An 18,456-nucleotide genomic window follows, 5' to 3' on the forward strand; every position below is an offset into this window, starting at 1 on the left:
TAACGCAAGCTAGCTGCTTAGCAAACAATGGCTAATTGTATGGTTTTTCACACTCAAATAGCCTCTGTCATGGAGGTGCTGGCAAATGCAGCCGTGGCAGAGATCTGTAAACTCGTAGGCGACGACTATGCAGTGTTTCGTTTGGAAATAACTCAAAGCCAGAAAGAAAATGGGGCATTGCGGAGGAAACTACAGCAACTGGAACTAAAGGTGGCACGGGAGCGGGCAGAGAGGACAATACGAGATCGCGTCCTCGCCAGTCGTCCCAGTAGTGTCAAGATCGTCGACCGATACAGAGGAATGGCAAGAGGTACATTTTGCTGAGGCTGCGCGGCCTGGCGACGTTCATAGCTCAGTACCTGTCGCTTCGTCGCGGTTCATATATAGCTCAGTGCCTGTCGCCCCGTTCCCTTCTGCACATATGTTCAAATGTGTTAACCAGAATTGGGTATTGTAAACCAGGATAGTAAGCACTTGCGCGAAGACACTCATATTCTAACCAGATTCTTCATTGACTTAATTTCCTATTATCTACTCAATGAAAGCAATGTGATGCATGTTACATAATACATCGATCAATAAATAGTATATCAAGAATGATAAGTCTTACATCCTTGTCAATTCTAGCCAGTGTTTGATAAATATGCCGTTGAGCATTGACTGTAGCTAACCAACGGCTCTTTTCCCCAATCACTCTCAGGTGAAGGGCATCTCACTGGAGGCCACAGGAGCTTTGTGAAGCCAGTGGGTCACAATACATGGAGCCATGGCCAACCAATCACTGTTGAGGGCACAGGAACCTCAACTCAGAACATTATCGTGATAGAGGTTAGTGTAATAGAGAGCAATATTAATGGCATATTTTTGTATGCACTAACGGAGGCTAACTCCGCCATGGCTCATTGGCCAAAGCCTATGGGGAAATTAATGTTTATTTTTATAAATCCCGAAAATAAGGTCTGGTAAACACAGGCTTAGGAGATTTTATATGTTTTGTTCTCAGTTTCATCAGCTAACATTGAAGTTAAGCATTTATGTAATCAAAACAAGTAAAGATAATGTGCTAACATGTAAAAAAGAAAAACTACCTCTACACCTGCCTTTGATGTCTCACTACCTTGTCAGATGGACCCAAAGTTTATTAATGACATATTTCGGGAACCGATAAAACGATAAATGTCGTAGAGATATGGTTGCAGCCTGGAGCAAAACAATACACCATCCTTGCATTTTCGTTCGATCTGGTAAAGGCCTCCACAGACTGTATGTATGATTTTAGCTGTCTTATGTGGGCAAATTCTTAGGTCGTAAACGATTTCTAGGACGTCTAGGCATGTTCAGTGTGACGGTCTAGGTTAAGATTAAGTACCACTACGTGCATTCGTAAGTTTAGCCTTTACATTGTGTAGAGTGGGTGGTGTTAAAAGCTGATCCCGGTGACTGACCCTTAGGAACACAATATAATAGTTTGATTTAAGCGTTAACATGCTTTGCAATAAGAAGGATTTCCCTAATCATTTTCATGACATAAATGAAATCAGGCTACCTGGTGTGATTTTTGTGCATTTATCAAAATAAACATTCTACTACAGCATCCATGTTATTTTGGGGAAGCCTATTTGAGTTTGGACAACGTTTGTATGTGAGAACTATTTCTAAGATGCATACTTTCAGTTTTTCCGAACTCACTACACTCGCACATACAGTGTCAAGAAAAAGTATGTGAACCCTGTGGAATTACCTGGACTAATGCATAAATTGGTCATATAATTTGGTCTGATCTTCATCAACAAACAGTCTGCATCAACTAATAACACAAATTATTGTATTTTTCTTGTCTATATTGAATACATCATTTAAACATTCACAGTGAAGGTTGGAAAAAGTATATGAACCCCTAGGCTAATGACTTCGCCAAAAGCTAATTGGAGTCAGGAGTCAGATAACCTGGAGTCCAATCAATGAGACGAGATTGGAGGTGTTGATTTGCGCTGCCCTGCACTATTTAAAAAAAAATAAAAAATAAATCACAAATTTGAGTTTGCTATTCACAAGACGCATTGCCTGATGTGAACCATGCATCGAACAAACAAGATCTCAGAAGACATAAGATTAAGAATTGTTGACTTGCATAAAGCTGGAAAGGGTTAACAAAGTATCTCTAAAAGTCTTGACGTTCATCAGTCCACGGTAAAGACACATTTTCTATAAATGGAGAAAGTTCAGCACTGTTGCTCCTCTGCCTAGGAGTGGCTGTCCTGCAAAGATGACTGCAAGAGCACAGTGCAGAATGCTCAATGAGGTTAAGAAGAATCCTAGAGTGTCAGCTAAAGATTTAGTAATCTCTGGAACATGCTAACATAACTGTTGACGAGTCTACGAAACGTAAAACACTAAACAATAATTTTTGTTCATGGGAGGACACCACGTGAAGAAGCCATTGCTGTCCCCCCAAAAAAATTGATGCACGTCTGAAGGTTGCAAAAGAGTACCTGAATGTTCCACAGTGCTGCTGGCAAAATATTCTGTGGACAGATGAAACTACAGTTGAGTTGTTTGAAGGAACACACAACACTGTGTGGAGAAAAAAAGGCACAGCACACCAACATGGAGGGAGCATCATGTTTTGGGGCTGCCTCAGGGCCTGGACAGCTTGCTATCGCTGATGGAAAAATGAATTTGCAAGTTTATCAAGACATTTTGTAGGAGAATGTAAGGCTGACTGCCAATTGAAGCTCAACAGAAGTTGGGTAATGCAACAGGACAACGACCCAAAACACAGAAGTAAATCAACAACAGAATGGCTTCAACAGAAGAAAATACAACTTCTGGCATGTCAGAGTCCTGACCTCAACCGGATTGAGATGCTGTGGCGTGACCTTGAGAGCGGTTCACACCAGACATCCCAAGAACATTGCTGAACTGAAACAGTTTTGTAAAGAGGAATGGTCCAAAATTCCTCCTGACCGTTGTGCAGGTCTGATCCACAACTACACAAAACGTTTGGTTGAGGTTATTGCTGCGGGGGTCAACCAGTTATTAGATCCAAGGGTTAACATACTTTTACCACCCTGCGCTGTCTATTGTTATGACTTGGATGAAGATCAGATCACATTTTATGACCAATTTATGCAGAAATCCAGATAATTCCAAAGGGTTCACATGCTTTTTCTTGCCACTGTAAGCATAGAGTGAGACTTGCGCTGCTGGTGCTGGCACATGCGCAGATCAAACACACCGCTGTAGTTGACGTAGCCTATGTCGGCTAACGTAGCCAAGCAAGCCAATCACAGAATGTGACGACAGAACTGAACCAAATTATACAATCTGGCCAGGTTGATATCAACATTTTGGTAATATGTAGGTCCGTTTTGAGTCGCATTCCAAAAATACAGCCACACAAATGTACGTAGAACTACGTAGAGAGCGACGTAAACGGACCTCCGTCGGCTCTGATTGCGTCGTCTGTGTAGATCCCCCAACGAACCAGAGGTAGAAAATGCTAACTCATTTAGTTTTTTTAGGACTACAAGCTGGCGAGCTATATTGTGTTGCATAAAAACACCCAGACTATTCAGTCATTTTTAACTGATGCAAAGTGAGATTTCACTTGTAACTAACCTCAACTAGAAACAATTGACTCTCTCTCTCTTACTTTCATGTAGGCTCTATTTTCCCACGTGTGCTGTTATTCATTAATCTGTGTTGGATACTGGCTCTCACGATCTGCAAATGTGAGTTGCGGTTGCTTTTTTCCTACGGGGAAAAACTAATTTAATTTGTTGAATATTAGGAGTACAGTAATGCTTCTGGCATCTCAGGAAAGGTAAAATTCACCCCTTTCAAAGAAACCACTGTTATTTACCCCCTTGACAGTTATGATGGGGAGAAAATCAGAGCTGTAAATTGTTTAACCTGTAGCCAAGGCTGTATAGTATAAATGGTTGATTATGGCTGGCATTGGTTACAATCTGCTACAATATCAATGTTGCCAGCTAAGGTATAGAAGGGGATAGTAGACCTAGTTGTACAAGGCTATCTGAATGTGCACATGATAGAAGTTAGAGGTAGCCTAAATATTAATTTAATAGAAAAAAGTGCACTAATTTGTGACTAAAATGGCTGTGACTAAGGGAGTGGAAGCTATAATGTCCATGATGGAAGTTAAGTTAGAGGTTTGTATGAACTGTTAAAAAAACAAAACTAGAATGACTAAAATAATTGTGACTACAACTAGACTAAAAATGTCCAGAGTTGTAGTCTACTGATAACTAAGGATGCAATTTTAAAAATGGGACTAAGACAAAGGTATTTTAGTCAGACTAAATCTAAAATTGGTGACAAAATTAACACTGCAGCCATCTATCTCTGTGCTCCCCAAAGAGTCATCCTTCAGGCTAATAGGTTAGCCTAGCAGCCTGCTGTCTGATGAAATCACAATTTCAGTAGTTCAAAGTAGATAAGCCATACTTTTAAGACTGCTAAATAACAACTATCAATCAATTAGATGCATTGTCGGGTAGAGATACCTATGCAACCGCATTATCTCTCATCTCTCTATCGCTATTCCTCTCCATGTCTGTCTGCCAGCCCCACAGGCAATAACCAATGAGAACAGGCAGATGTAGACGCAATTGATTCTGGTTATTGTAGTTAATTACAATGTTTTCTGAGCTTAACTATGATGAGTTGGGCAACATATCCCAGAGAGAAATCTCTCTAGAAAAAGTGCACAAATGGTGTGCTGAGAGCACACACCAAAAACAAACTAAATGGAATTCAAATAATTGAACAGTCTAAGTTATTTAAAAAACGAAAATAAACCGACATTTCGGTAAATAACTCGGCACTATATCAACCTCCATATTTTGCACTTATTTAATCTGAACAAATTATTACCAAACTACTACTGGGATACTTACCTAATTAGAAACAATTTGATTATCAAACTCAAAAAAATTATAATTACACAATTACTAATTGTGATGGTGACTGTAGCCATTTTGGAGAACCAGGAAAAAAAATTATGAAGGTGACACAACCACCACATAATATAATTGATAAGCCCAGAATGTCTTCTCAAAAGGTACAACAGGACCTGACACAGGGGCATGTATGGTCTTAAAAAGCGGCCATATCCTCTCAGGAGGACATGGGAGCTTGTGAGACTTCTCTACAACATTGTTATCCAATTTAGCTCATGTACCAATGATAAGCTCCTCTCTTCTGGTCAGTCTGCAGATGCAGAGGCTGCAGATCCTGGGGTCAAGCTGGAGAGGTCTGAAGGAGAGGAGGAACCACGGCACAACAGAGACATCCAGACTGCAGCAGTAGCTGGAGTGCTCCCTGTAGCCACGGAGGAACCCACCACCATCCCAGCGCAGCCCAGGACCCAACGCAGGATCACGGAGGTCAGTGGAACGCCGATCACTGTCCTCAAGTCAGAGACAGACACCAAGACTTTAACTGTAACACACAGGCTCTTACACACAGAATCTGACCACAGATCAGACCCAGAGAGGCTGGGGCCACTGGGCTGTCCTCCTACTCCCAGCTCAGTGTATTTACCGGTATTTCACCAGAGCGAGAGGACCGTTAATTATTTTGGACATGGTGAAGGTGATATGTCAGACACTGGCGGTGATGATCCATCTTGTTCTTACGCTACAGAGATGGACCCTGGCAACATGCCCTTGGGTTTAGAGACACAGACTGATCTATCTAGAGGGTACTGGAACCAATACAGTAGTAGTGTATACTCTGAAGGGTGCCTAGATAAGAAAGGGGAGGGTCTGGTCGTAGATGTGGAGGGCGACGCTCCTCCCACATGGAATGCAGATCATCTCCTAGGAGACGGACACTCACAGAGCAGAGAATTCTTAGATTACAAGGGAAGCTTAGAGACAAATCCAAATGTGGCAACCCACTCCCCTTTACACACATTCAAGGATCGCAACCCAGTGTCCACGTCGATGGGGTTTTCTGATGCACACGGACACGTCCTTTTCAATCAGGTATTGAACTCAAATGACCAAAGGGCAAAGGCTCGGGGAGGGGGAGAAACATCAGGCAATACTAAAGAGAAGCGGTTCCTTTGCATGTTCTGTAACCAAGGCTTCAGCTGTCCCCAAAAGGTGGAAAGGCACCAGAGGATCCACACAGGGGAGAAACCCTTCAGCTGCCCCCAGTGTGAGAAAAGGTTCTCCCGCCAGGATCACCTGAAGTTGCATCAGAAGGTCCACACAGGGGAGAAACCCTACAGCTGCCCCCAGTGTCACATGCGCTTCATCCAGGCTGGCAACCTGAAGATGCACCTGAAGGTCCACACGGGAGAGAGGCCATTCGCCTGTACGCACTGCGGGAAGAGGTTTTCAGAGAGGAGATACCTCAGGATACACCAGCAGAAAAACCATTCCACTCTATAACATTGAAAGTAACCATTCCACTCGATAGCTTCTGACGTTTAGATCAAACCTTGTATTAAAGACAAAGATGAATCTACATTGTTGTCAACTGAAAAGATCAACAGATGCATTTGGAATAACCAGAGTAACAGATTTCAGTGTTGAATATTCCTGGGTAGAATATTGCATCCAGACATTGTGAAAAACACTGAATGTATAAGACATTAGGAACACCTGCACTTCCCATGACATAGCTTTCACCTGGATTCACCTGGTCAGTCTATGATCCCTATTGATATTACCTGTTAAATCAACTTAAAGAAGGATTTTTAAGTCTTGAGACAACTGAGACATGGATTGTGTATGTGTGCCATTCAGAGGGTGAATGGGCGAGACAAAAGATTTAAGTGCCTTTGAATGGGGTATGGTAGTAAGTGCCAGGCGCACTGGTTTGAGTGTGTCATGCACCGCAATGCTGCTGCTGGGTTTCCTATGTGTATCAAGAATGGTCCACCACCCAAAGTACATCCAGGCAACTTGACACAACTGTAGGAAGCATTGGAGTCAACATGGGCCAGCATCCCTGTGGAACACTTTTGACACCTTGTAGAGTCCATGTCCTGACAAATTGAGGCTGTTCTGAGGGCAAAAGGGTGCAACTCAGTATTAGGAAGGTGTTCCTTATGTTTTGTACACTCAATGTACAAGGCATATATAAACCTAAAAAGACTGTTTCAAATTGTGTTTGTACTGTGTAGGATATGATCACAAATTTTCACAACACACTTTTAATGAGAAGATGAATGCAGTTTATCAAGTTCTTGCAGATTTTTTTGTTGATGGTTTTCATATGGTATATTTAACTTGTTTGTTTAACCACTTCAACTCGTGGAAGTTGGTCAACATGGATAGGGCCAAATTGACATTTAACAGAAAAATTATAAAAAGCATATGCATTACAATGGTAGAAATTGAAAGAGAACACTTTAGAGTTGATGGGGAAATGTTTTGACCAAAGGTGAAAACACAACAGCTCACCTGACAAGACTGAATCCAAACATTACACTGTTGATTATGTGCATTTGACATTTACTGTACTTTTCATGCCATTTGTCAATAATGAAATCTGAAAATACTCAGGAAACATTTATATGAATATTCATTGACATTTTGGAGTAGGAGCAAGATAAGTCAAAAATGGTTTGAGTGAGGTCTGACTGGTGTCTAAGTGGCCACACACCTGTCCAAAGTGTGTACTGTTCCTAAGTCATTTCAATGCACTTTTATGACTCAAGGAAAGAGCCTTCTACTATAAGGTGCTTTTTTTTTTTTTTAGCTCTGCTAGCCATGCCATTGAGGAACTGAAGCAAGCACACTTGCAGTTTGTTGTTTGGAACACAGCCCTGCGTCCCCACCATCACACAAAATCGAGACCATGGGACGACATTTGAAGTTGGAAGTTTACATGCACCTTAGCCAAATACATTTAAACACAGTTTTTCACAATTCCTGACATTTAATCCTAGTAAAAATTCCCTGTTTTAGGTCAGTTAGGATCACCACTTCATTTCAAGAATGTGAAATGTCAGAATAATAGTAGAGAATGATTTATTTCAGCTTTTAGTTACCGTAATTTCCGGACTATTGAGCGCACCTGAATATAAGCCGCACCCACTGAATTTAAAAAAAGTATTATTTTGAACATAAATAAGCCGCACATGTCTATAAGCCGCAGGTGCCTACCGGTACATTGAAACAAATGAACTTTACACAGGCTTTAACGAAACACGGCTTGTAACAAAAATAAATAGGCTTTAACGAAACACGGCTTGTAACAAAAAAATAAAAAATTAGCAGTAAGCTTTAGTTGTCTTTTTGCACTGAGTCAATCCCTCACACTGCTGTTTCCAACGTCTTATCATCGACTCATTAAGACCAAGCTCCCGTGCAGCAGCTCTATTTCCTTTTCCAACAGCCAGATCAATCGCCTTTAACTTGAAAGCTGCATCATATGCATTTCTCTGTGTCTTTGCCATGATGAGGGTGACAAAATGACTACCGTAATCAGAATGATGGGAAGTTTGAGAGCGCTCGATTTAATCTAAACAGTAAACAAAAAAGTTGTTTGACCTTAACCCGTTCGGCAATTTCATTGGTCTAATAAAAGCTTCATGCCGCCAAAAAACTGAGCACGTCACAGAATGTGTTTTTTTGGAGAAAAAAAATTGAAAGCGGGAAAAATCCATATATTAGCCGCGTCATTGTTTAAGCCGCGAGGTTCAAAGCGTGGGAAAAAAGTTGCGGCTTATAGTCCGGAAATTACGGTATTTCATCACATTCCCAGTGGGTCAGATGTTTACATACATTCAATTAGTATTGGTAGCATTGCCTTTAAATTGTTTAACTTAGGTCAAACATTTTGGGTAGCCTTCCACAAGCTTCCCACAATAAGTTGGGTGAATTTTGGCCCATTCCTCCTGACAGAGCTGGTGTAACTGAGTCAGGTTTGTAGGCCTCCTTGTTCGCACGCGCTTTTTCAGTTCCGCCCACACATTTTCTATAGGATTGAAGTCAAGGCTTTGTGATGGCCACTCCAATACCTTGACTTTGCTGTCCTTAAGCCATTTTGCCACAACTTTGGAAGTATGCTTGGGGTCATTGTCCATTTTGGAAGACCCATTTGAGACCAAGCTTGAACTTCCTGACTGATGTCTTGATGTTGCTTCAATATCCACATAATTTCCCTCATGATGCCATCTATTTTGTGAAGTGCACCAGTCTTTCCTGCAGCAAAGCACCCCCACAACATGATGCTGCCACACCTGTACTCTTCAGCTTGCAAGCCTCCCCCTTTTTCCTCCAAACATAACGATGGTCATTATGGCCAAACAGTTCTATTTTTGTTTCATCAGACCAGAGGGCATTTCTCCAAAAAGTACGATCGTTGTCCCCATGTGCAGTTGCAAACCGTAGTTTGGCTTTTTTAATGGCGGTTTTGGAGCAGTGGCTTCTTCCTTGCTGAGCGGCCTTTCAGGTTATGTCGATATAGGACTCGTTTTACTGTGGATATAGATACTTTTGTACCCGTTTCCTCCAGAATCTTCACAAGGTCCTTTGCTCTGGGATTGATTTGCACTTTTCGCACCAAGGTACGTTCATCTCTAGAAGACAGACCACATCTCCTTCCTGTGCGGTATGGCGGCTGCATGGTCCTATGATGTTTATTCTTGCGTACTATTGTTTGTACAGATGAATGTGGTACATTCAGGCGTTTGGAAATTGCTCCCAAGGATGAACCAGACTTGTGGAGGTCTACACTTTTTTTCTGAGGTCTTGGCTGATTTCTTTTGATTTTCCCATGATGTCAAGTAAAGAGGCACTGAGTTTGAAGGTGGGCCTTGAAATACATCCACAGGTACACCTCCAATTGACTCAAATGATGCCAATTAGCCTATCAGAAGCTTCTAAAGCCATGACAATTTTCTGGAATTTTCCAAGCTGTTTAAAGGCACAGTCAACTTAGTGTATGTAAACTTCTGACCCACTGGAATTAATCTGCCTGAAAACAATTGTTGAAAAATTACTTGTGTGATGCGCAAAGTAGATGTCCTAACCGACTTGCCAAAACTGTAGTTTGTTAACAAGAAATTTGTGGAGTGGTTGAAAAACAAGTTTTAATGACTCCAACTTAAGTGTATGTAAACTTCTGATTTCAACTGTATAAGGTTCTCACATTTTGGTCAAATGTGTTATTCACATAGTTGCTCTTTAGGTGCTCTTTCACGTGTGATGTCAGATTTTTGAAAAATGTTATCTGCGTAAACACCTTTATACTTGGTGCTATAAGGTTCTATCTGCAATCCAATCACACAATGATGTGTTGTCAATAAAAAATGATTATGTATGATGAATGACACCACAAAATAGTTCTGAGATCTGGTACTTGAAAAATGCTCTTATAGGGCCAAGTCCTTGATTATTCATATAGGTTCTGGTCCTCTTTTGGAATTACTTACTTAGGCTTTTTCAGAAGAATGGTCATTATTTAAGCTCTTTACAAATAAATACGGGTGCCTTAGAGCATGTTTAAGGCCCATTAGAGAGGCATTGCTGTTTTTCGATACAAAAACCTCCATGGAAGGGGTATTTCACAAAAGACAAACTTACTAAATGTTATTGATAACTAGCAAGTAGTTTATTGACTGTGGGTGTCAGAGACCAAAAAACATCAGTTTACTCATTCAGAGCTAATCTTTAGCTGTTCCTCATTCTCCATAGGATATGGTGTATTTGTCACTTTAGTAAACTATCGCTTTAACAAATGTGTGAACATGAATTAATATATTTGATGTGATTAGAAAGGAAGGAAGGATATTTTAATTTACTCATTAAATGTCTGTACTTTTCAATTTAAATAACAGTAACATTCTATGCCTGATAGAACTGTATGGCTGAACCCAGATTGACATTTCAGAGCCATAAGGTTCTATCTGTGAATGCACCTCCCCAAAAATGTTTTTTTGTTGTTGCAAATGTCTCAAGATTTTTATGCTCTGCACTTCAGGTACTTTTAAAACCTCTCTGGTGGGACAGTAGCGTCCCACCTTGCCAACAGCCAGTGAAATAGCAGAGCGCCAAATTCAAAACAACAAATCTCATAATTCACATTTCTCACACATACAAGTATTTTACACCATTTTAAAGATAATCTTCTCGTTAATCCAGCCACATTGTCCGATTTCAAAAAGGCTTTACGGCGAAAGCATAGCATTAGATTATGTTAGGACAGCACCTAGACAAGAAAAACCACACAGCCATTTTCCAAACAAGGAGAGGCGTCACAAAAAACAGAAATACAGCTAAAATGAATCACTAACCTTTGATCTTCATCAGATGGCACTCATAGGACTTCATGTTACACAATACATGTATGTTTTGCTCGACAAAGTTCATTTTTATATCCAAAAACCCCATTTTACATTGGCGTGTAATGTTCCGAAATGTTTTGCCTCCAAAACTTCCGGTGAATGAGCACATCAATTTACAGAAATACTACTCATAAACTTTGATAAAAGATACAAGTGTTATGCACAGAATTATAGATAAACTTCTCCTTAATGCAACCGCTGTGTCAGATTTCAAAAAAGCTTTTCGGTGAAAGCACACTTTGCAATAATCTGAGTACAGCGCTCAGCAACAACAACAACCAATATAGAAACCCGCATATTGCGGAGCCAACAAAAGATAAGAATAGCATTATAAATATTCACTTACCTTTGATCTTCATCGAAATGCACTCCCAGGAATCCCAGTTCCACAATAAATGTTTGTTTTGTTTCGATAAAGCCCATATTTATGTCCAAATACCTCCTTTTTGTTTGTGCGTTCAGTCGAGTAATCCAAATGCGCAGTAAGTTCAGACGAAAAGTCATAAAAGTTCTATTACAGTTCGTAGAAACATGTCAAACGATGTATAGAATCAATCTTTAGGATGTTTTTTTATCATAAATCTTCCATAATATTCCAACTGGACGATTCTTTTGTCTTCAGAATGAAAAGGAACACACCTAACTCTCACGGAACGCACGTGATTGAGCTCATGTCATTTTTCTCAGTCATCTGACTCCATATGCCCTTATTCTCTCCCCATTCACAGTAGAAGCATGAAACAACGTTCTAAAGACTGTTGACATCTAGTGGAAGCCTTAGGAAGTGCAAAATGACCCCACAGACACTGTATATTAGATAGGCAATCACTTGAAAAACTACAAACCTCAGATTTCCACACTTCCTGGTTGTCTTTTTTCTCAGGTTTTTGCCTGCCATATGAGTTATGTTATACTCACAGACATCATTCAAACAGTTTTAGAAACGGTGTTTTCTATCCAAATCTACTAATAATATGCATATATTAGCTTCTGGGCCTGAGTAGCAGGCAGTTTACTCTGGTCACCTTCTTCATCCAGACGTCAAAATACTGCCCCCTACCCCGATGAAGTTAAAGTGAGGACCTTATTGGGTTATGAAATCAGAATTCATTACAAAACAGTTCTCAGATCTGGGATATGAACTTTGATGCTCACTATCTCAAAACTATGCATTGCGCAGATAGAACCTTATACTCCCAAGGTCACAAAGTACTGTTGCTGTTTACGTAAACTAAAATGTTTCTATTCTAAATCGCAATCTGGGTCAGGCCTCATTTGACACCTTAGTCTATTGCCGTCATGACTAGCTAATACAGTGTTAGGCTTTCAAAAGGCACTTCAGACAAACAGATTGTAATTCTGGTGCACATAGAATGGAGTCATGAGTGCATTCAAGTGCGTGTTGCGCGGCTAAGTTTCTTCACAATACGACAAACAGGCTCATTGTGTTCAGGACAACCCAGGGTATAACGCATGTCATCTTTGTAACTGTGGATCAAACATAACGATCATAAACGTACATGAGTTTTCAAATATGGAAATGTGAAGTGCACATTTGGACTCATAGCTGTGGTTTGCTTGTATGACATCAGTGGTATTTATTATAATCCTCAACGTCTCATCTTTCTGAACACATTGACTCAATTTCCAGCATTCTCCTCACTCAGATAACAAATGTGCTAAAGTAACCCAATTAGCAGGGGGGATGGGGACATCTTGTTGTGCAGTGCTCAGGTTTATAACGGATGTCAGTCAAATCCCATACAGTGATGGGAAGGCTCTCAAGCAGCATGTCTACAGCTGGAGTCGCTAGGGCAATGGGCCTGCCTGCTCTGAGAAGAGAAATGCAAGGTAATCAAGGTAAGTGGCAGCTGTACAAATAACTCATCGAAATGGCTTTGACTTGTCAAACATGGCAGAAAGATAAGGTGATGGGGCATCATATTGTGTTAATGCAGACACTTACTTAGGAAGTTAAACTAGGGGTCGTGCTAACGCATAATTCAGTGTTTTTTACGTAGGTAAAAAAAACGCATATCTTGCCGCGTTTTGTGAACGCAGATCTAAAATGTTTGTTATTGTAATTTCTGCATGGCATCAGAGCAATTTCGTACTTCAGTTGCATCTCTCGAATGAGAATTCACGAACAGGCAGTCAGCAGACAGTACTCCGACTGATGTGTAGCTTTTTTTTCTCAGGTACATTAATTGGTTTAGCCAGCCTATTTTTCTCTGGAAAATGCACGACTAACTTTAAGAAAAACATTAGGAAATGTAGCTGGCTACATTCTTTGTATGATAGGCCTAAACATTAGAAAGATGATGGTCATCCGTTGTTTTTGAAAAAAAGACCTTGCTTTCTCATTGTAAGCTCGTTTACTTGTGTGGATGCCAGCCAAATAGCGTTGCACTTCTGTTGTCATCCGATGAAAATTAAGCTATTTTCTGCCGAATGTGTTGCACTAATATATTTTCAGTGAAGGAAAACTGTAGTTGCACGTCCTTGATCACTCTATTGAAGCAAAAACGCACTGTTGACTTTCAATATAAAACGGGACCCCTGTCAAAACACAGCTGGACGTACCTGCTCCCGCTTTCTCCTGTTGTGCTATTTACAAACAAACACTCACCTGGGGAACTAGGTAAACTTCGTTTTGGTTTCATGACCTGAAATAATATTACAGAAATCTTCCATATGCACAAAAAAAATTATTCTCTCAAATGCGGTGCATATATTTATTTACATCCCTGTTGGTGAGCATTTCTCCGTTGCCAAGATAATCCACCCACCTGACAGGTGTGGCATACCAAGAAGATGATTAAACGTCATGATCATTACACAGGTGCACCTTGTGCTGGGGACAAAAGGCCACTAAAATTTGATTGCAGGAATGTCCATCAAAGCTGTTGCCACACAATTCCTGGAACCTGAACAGTTCTTCCATGGTCTGCATACTCACCAGACATGTCACCCGTTGAGCATGTTTGGGATGCTCTGGATCGACTTGTACGACAGTGTGTTCCAGTTCCCACCAATATCCAGCAACTTTGCACAGCCATTGAAGAAGAGTGGGACAACATTCCACAGGCCACAATCAACAGCCTGATCAAGTTTATGCAAAAGAGATCGCGCTGCACGAGGCAAATGGTGGTCACACCAGATACTGACTGGTTTTCTGATCCATGCCCCTACCTTTTTTTAAGGTATCTGTGACCAACATATGCATATCTGTATTCCCAGTCATGTGAAATCCATAGATTAGGGCCTACTGAATGTACACTGCTCAAAAAAATAAAGGGAACACTTAAACAACACAATGTAACTCCAAGTCAATCACACTTCTGTGAAATCAAACTGTCCACTTAGGAAGCAACACTGACAATAAATTTCACATGCTGTTGTGCAAATGGAATAGACAACAGGTGGAAATTATAGGCAATTTGCAAGACACCCCCAATAAAGGAGTGGTTCTGCAGGTGGTGACCACAGACCACTTCTCAGTTCCTATGCTTCCTGGCTGATGTTTTGGTCACTTTTGAATGCTGGCGGTGCTTTCACTCTAGTGGTAGCATGAGACGGAGTCTACAACCCACACAAGTGGCTCAGGTAGTGCAGCTCATCCAGGATGGCACATCAATGCGAGCTGTGGCAAGAAGGTTTGCTGTGTCTGTCAGCGTAGTGTCCAGAGCATGGAGGCGCTACCAGGAGACAGGCCAGTACATCAGGAGACGTGGAGGAGGCCGTAGGAGGGCAACAACCCAGCAGCAGGACCGCTACCTCCGCCTTTGTGCAAGGAGGAGCAGGAGGAGCACTGCCAGAGCCCTGCAAAATGACCTCCAGCAGGCCAGAAATGTGCATGTGTCTGCTCAAACGGTCAGAAACAGACTCCATGAGGGTGGTATGAGGGCCCGACGTCCACAGGTGGGGGTTGTGCTTACAGCCCAACACCGTGCAGGACGTTTGGCAATTGCCAGAGAACACCAAGATTTGCAAATTCGCCACTGGCGCCCTGTGCTCTTCACAGATGAAAGCAGGTTCACACTGAGCACATGTGACAGACGTGACAGAGTCTGGAGATGCCGTGGAGAACGTTCTGCTGCCTGCAACATCCTCCAGCATGACCGGTTTGGCGGTGGGTCAGTCATGGTGTGGGGTGGCATTTCTTTGGGGGGACGCACAGCCCTCCATGTGCTCGCCAGAGGTAGCCTGACTGCCATTAGGTACCGAGATGAGATCCTCAGACCCCTTGTGAGACCATATGCTGGTGCGGTTGGCCCTGGGTTCCTCCTAATGCAAGACAATGCTAGACCTCATGTGGCTGGAGTGTGTCAGCGGTTCCTGCAAGAGGAAGGCATTGATGCTATGGACTGGCCCGCCCGTTCCCCAGACCTGAATCCAATTGAGCACATCTGGGACATGTCTCGCTCCATCCACCAACGCCACGTTGCACCACAGACTGTCCAGGATTTGGCGGATGCTTTAGTCCAGGTCTGGGAGGAGATCCCTCAGGAGACCATCCGCCACCTCATCAGGAGCATGCCCAGGCGTTGTAGGGAGGTCATACAGGCACGTGGAGGCCACACACACTACTGAGCCTCATTTTGCCTTGTTTTAAGGACATTACATCAAAGTTGGATCAGCCTGTAGTGTGGTTTTCCACTTTAATTTTGAGTGACTCCAAATCCAGACATCCATCGGTTGATAAATTGGACTTCCATTGATTATTTTTGTGTGATTTTGTTGTCAGCACATTCAACTATGTAAAGAAAAAAGTATTTAATAAGATTATTTCATTCATTCAGATCTAGGATGATCTAGGCAAGTCTTAACTGACTTGCCTATTTAAATAATGGTGAAATAATAAAATTATTCAAATGTTAAGGTAAGATTGGAAAGGGAGAACGCTGATCCGACAGCAGCACTGCGTTTCTTTCGATCCTATCAGTATCGACACATGCCTGAACAATGCATTTAGCGAACGTTCTCTCTGTGCAGGGTTTTGGGAAACGCATGTTACATCTTCGGCTATTGTAAGAAAGATGCATCGGTAAAAAAAACTTGTAAGCCTAAGTTCTATCGCTATAGGGAAATCCTGGTCATGTTCATACATTGTGTTTTTTATATGTAAATATGTTGTACTAACTTCATTTTATGAAAGACAAAAATAAAATAATAGCCAGATGCATCACTACTCCCATTGAAGATCTATTACTGTATGTAGGCTATATGTATTTCTCCCTTACCTTGCTCCCCCATCTTTAGTCCACTCAGCAGATCAATGCTCTCTGGTCCGTCTTCTATTTTCTCCTCTTTGACTAGCAGCAGATCAGGCTTCCCATCCTCCATGTCTACTGACTGTAAAAGATACAGAGTGAGAGGATGTTGGATCAAGAAATCTGATATGAGCACCCTGCTATGGAGCATCTTCTGATAAAAAAAAAAAAAAAATGTAACCTTTATTTAACCAGGTAGGCCAGTTGAGAACAAGTTCTCATTTACGACTGCGACCTGGCCAAGATAAAGCAAAGCAGTTGTTCCACAATACTGATCACGGATCAGCTCCTAGAGATATTGTCACCTACAAATATTGAGGTGGCTTATTTCAATGCTTACCCTATAATAATGCACTAGATCAAGATTTGAAACATCATTGCGCACATGTTACACATCATGAAATATATTGAGGTAAGAAATTACAGACAGTAGCATACAAATAGCTAAATAAAACTGAATTGAATTAACATTCAAAATATAGGTATATGTAGCCTATAGGCTTACTGTATATCTTTTAATACAGTCATCTGGGTTTTCATTTGAAGCATCTTTATATCCGTCGCTTGTTACGCAAAGAAATGAGCAACTTTGTTTTTGTACTTTTGTAGTCACTGTCACATTCGTTCTGAAGTTGTCGGCTGTCACAGAAAGACCGATAAACATTTTGATTTTGTGTATAAAGTGATGCGGATGGGCAAAAAAGCATCTAACGACATACTTAGCTGTTCTACAAGTGGTCTGAGGCAGTCGTTAAATAACGAGCGTTTTTTAAGAGCAACTTTAGTAATGATGGTTTTGGGAAACAGATTAACGATGCTCTTACGACGGTTCTAACGATGAACGTAGCCTTAAGATGCTTTTGGGAAACCGGGCCCAGGTAACTAACAAATAAAAACTCCACATGTAAAGTTTTCTCTGCCATGTTTTCTAAATGCTTCCTGCAGGTGGTTGGCTGGAGGCTAACAGAGGAGGCTGGGTGGCCATCTTGGATTCTCAGACCCAGAGTGGTGCCAAGGGTCCAGTGGATAATATCACTGAGCAGGCCAGGACCAGAGGGGACATCATCTTCAACTCTGGACTGGGGAACAACACTGTTTACCACAACCAGAAACAGACAGTCGAACACAAAACAACAACCGAACTTAGTCTCCATGACAACAGACTGGCTGAGACCAGGGCGAGGCGTAGATTTTGTCTCCGGGGACAGGGAGATGTCGGTATGCAGCTGGAGAGACCAGACACTGACTCGGCTAGTGATGCTCCGTCCTGCTCCTATAGTTGTGATTCAGAGAGAATGATGGCGCCTCAGGTTAACCCCCTAACAGGTGCTGCCTTCAGCATACCTTCTATAGGATCTATCAACTGGAACATGGACCCTGCGACAACACAGACACTTCCTGGCCTTCGTCCTCCTCACACTCTCCTAATGTTAAACCATAGCTCACATAATGCCAAAACACTAAATGGCTACGCAAGCCCATTTACAAATTATGGTAATAGAGACGGAATCAGTAAAGGTGTCAGCGCCTAAGAGAAGTGCTTCCCGTGTTCATTCTGTGGGAAAGCCTTCAGTTTCCCCAAACAGGTGGAGCTCCACCAGAAGATGCACACTTGGGAGAAATCTTTCGGCTGCCACCTGTGCCGGGCCAGTTTTTCAGACTCGTCCAACCTAAAGAGGCACCTGAGGGTCCACACAGTTGAGAAACCGTACAGCTGCCCCCAGTGTGAGAAGAGGTTCTCCCGCCAGCACAATATGAAGATGCACCTGAAGGTCCACACAGGATAGATGGCGTTCGCCTGTACGCAGTGCGTACAGATGTTCTCAGAGAGGAGCTACCTGAGGATACACC

The 18,456-nt window shown here is 41.8% G+C and overlaps 1 pseudogene; it reads left to right on the top strand.

Moving 5' to 3' along the window:
- The window catches only part of LOC115191125 (uncharacterized), a 30,349-nt pseudogene that overhangs the window by 1,254 nt on the left and 10,639 nt on the right, over positions 1–18,456 (top strand).

This window comes from Salmo trutta, chromosome 4 (assembly GCF_901001165.1).
Source record: "Salmo trutta chromosome 4, fSalTru1.1, whole genome shotgun sequence".
NCBI classification, from domain to species: domain Eukaryota; kingdom Metazoa; phylum Chordata; class Actinopteri; order Salmoniformes; family Salmonidae; genus Salmo; species Salmo trutta.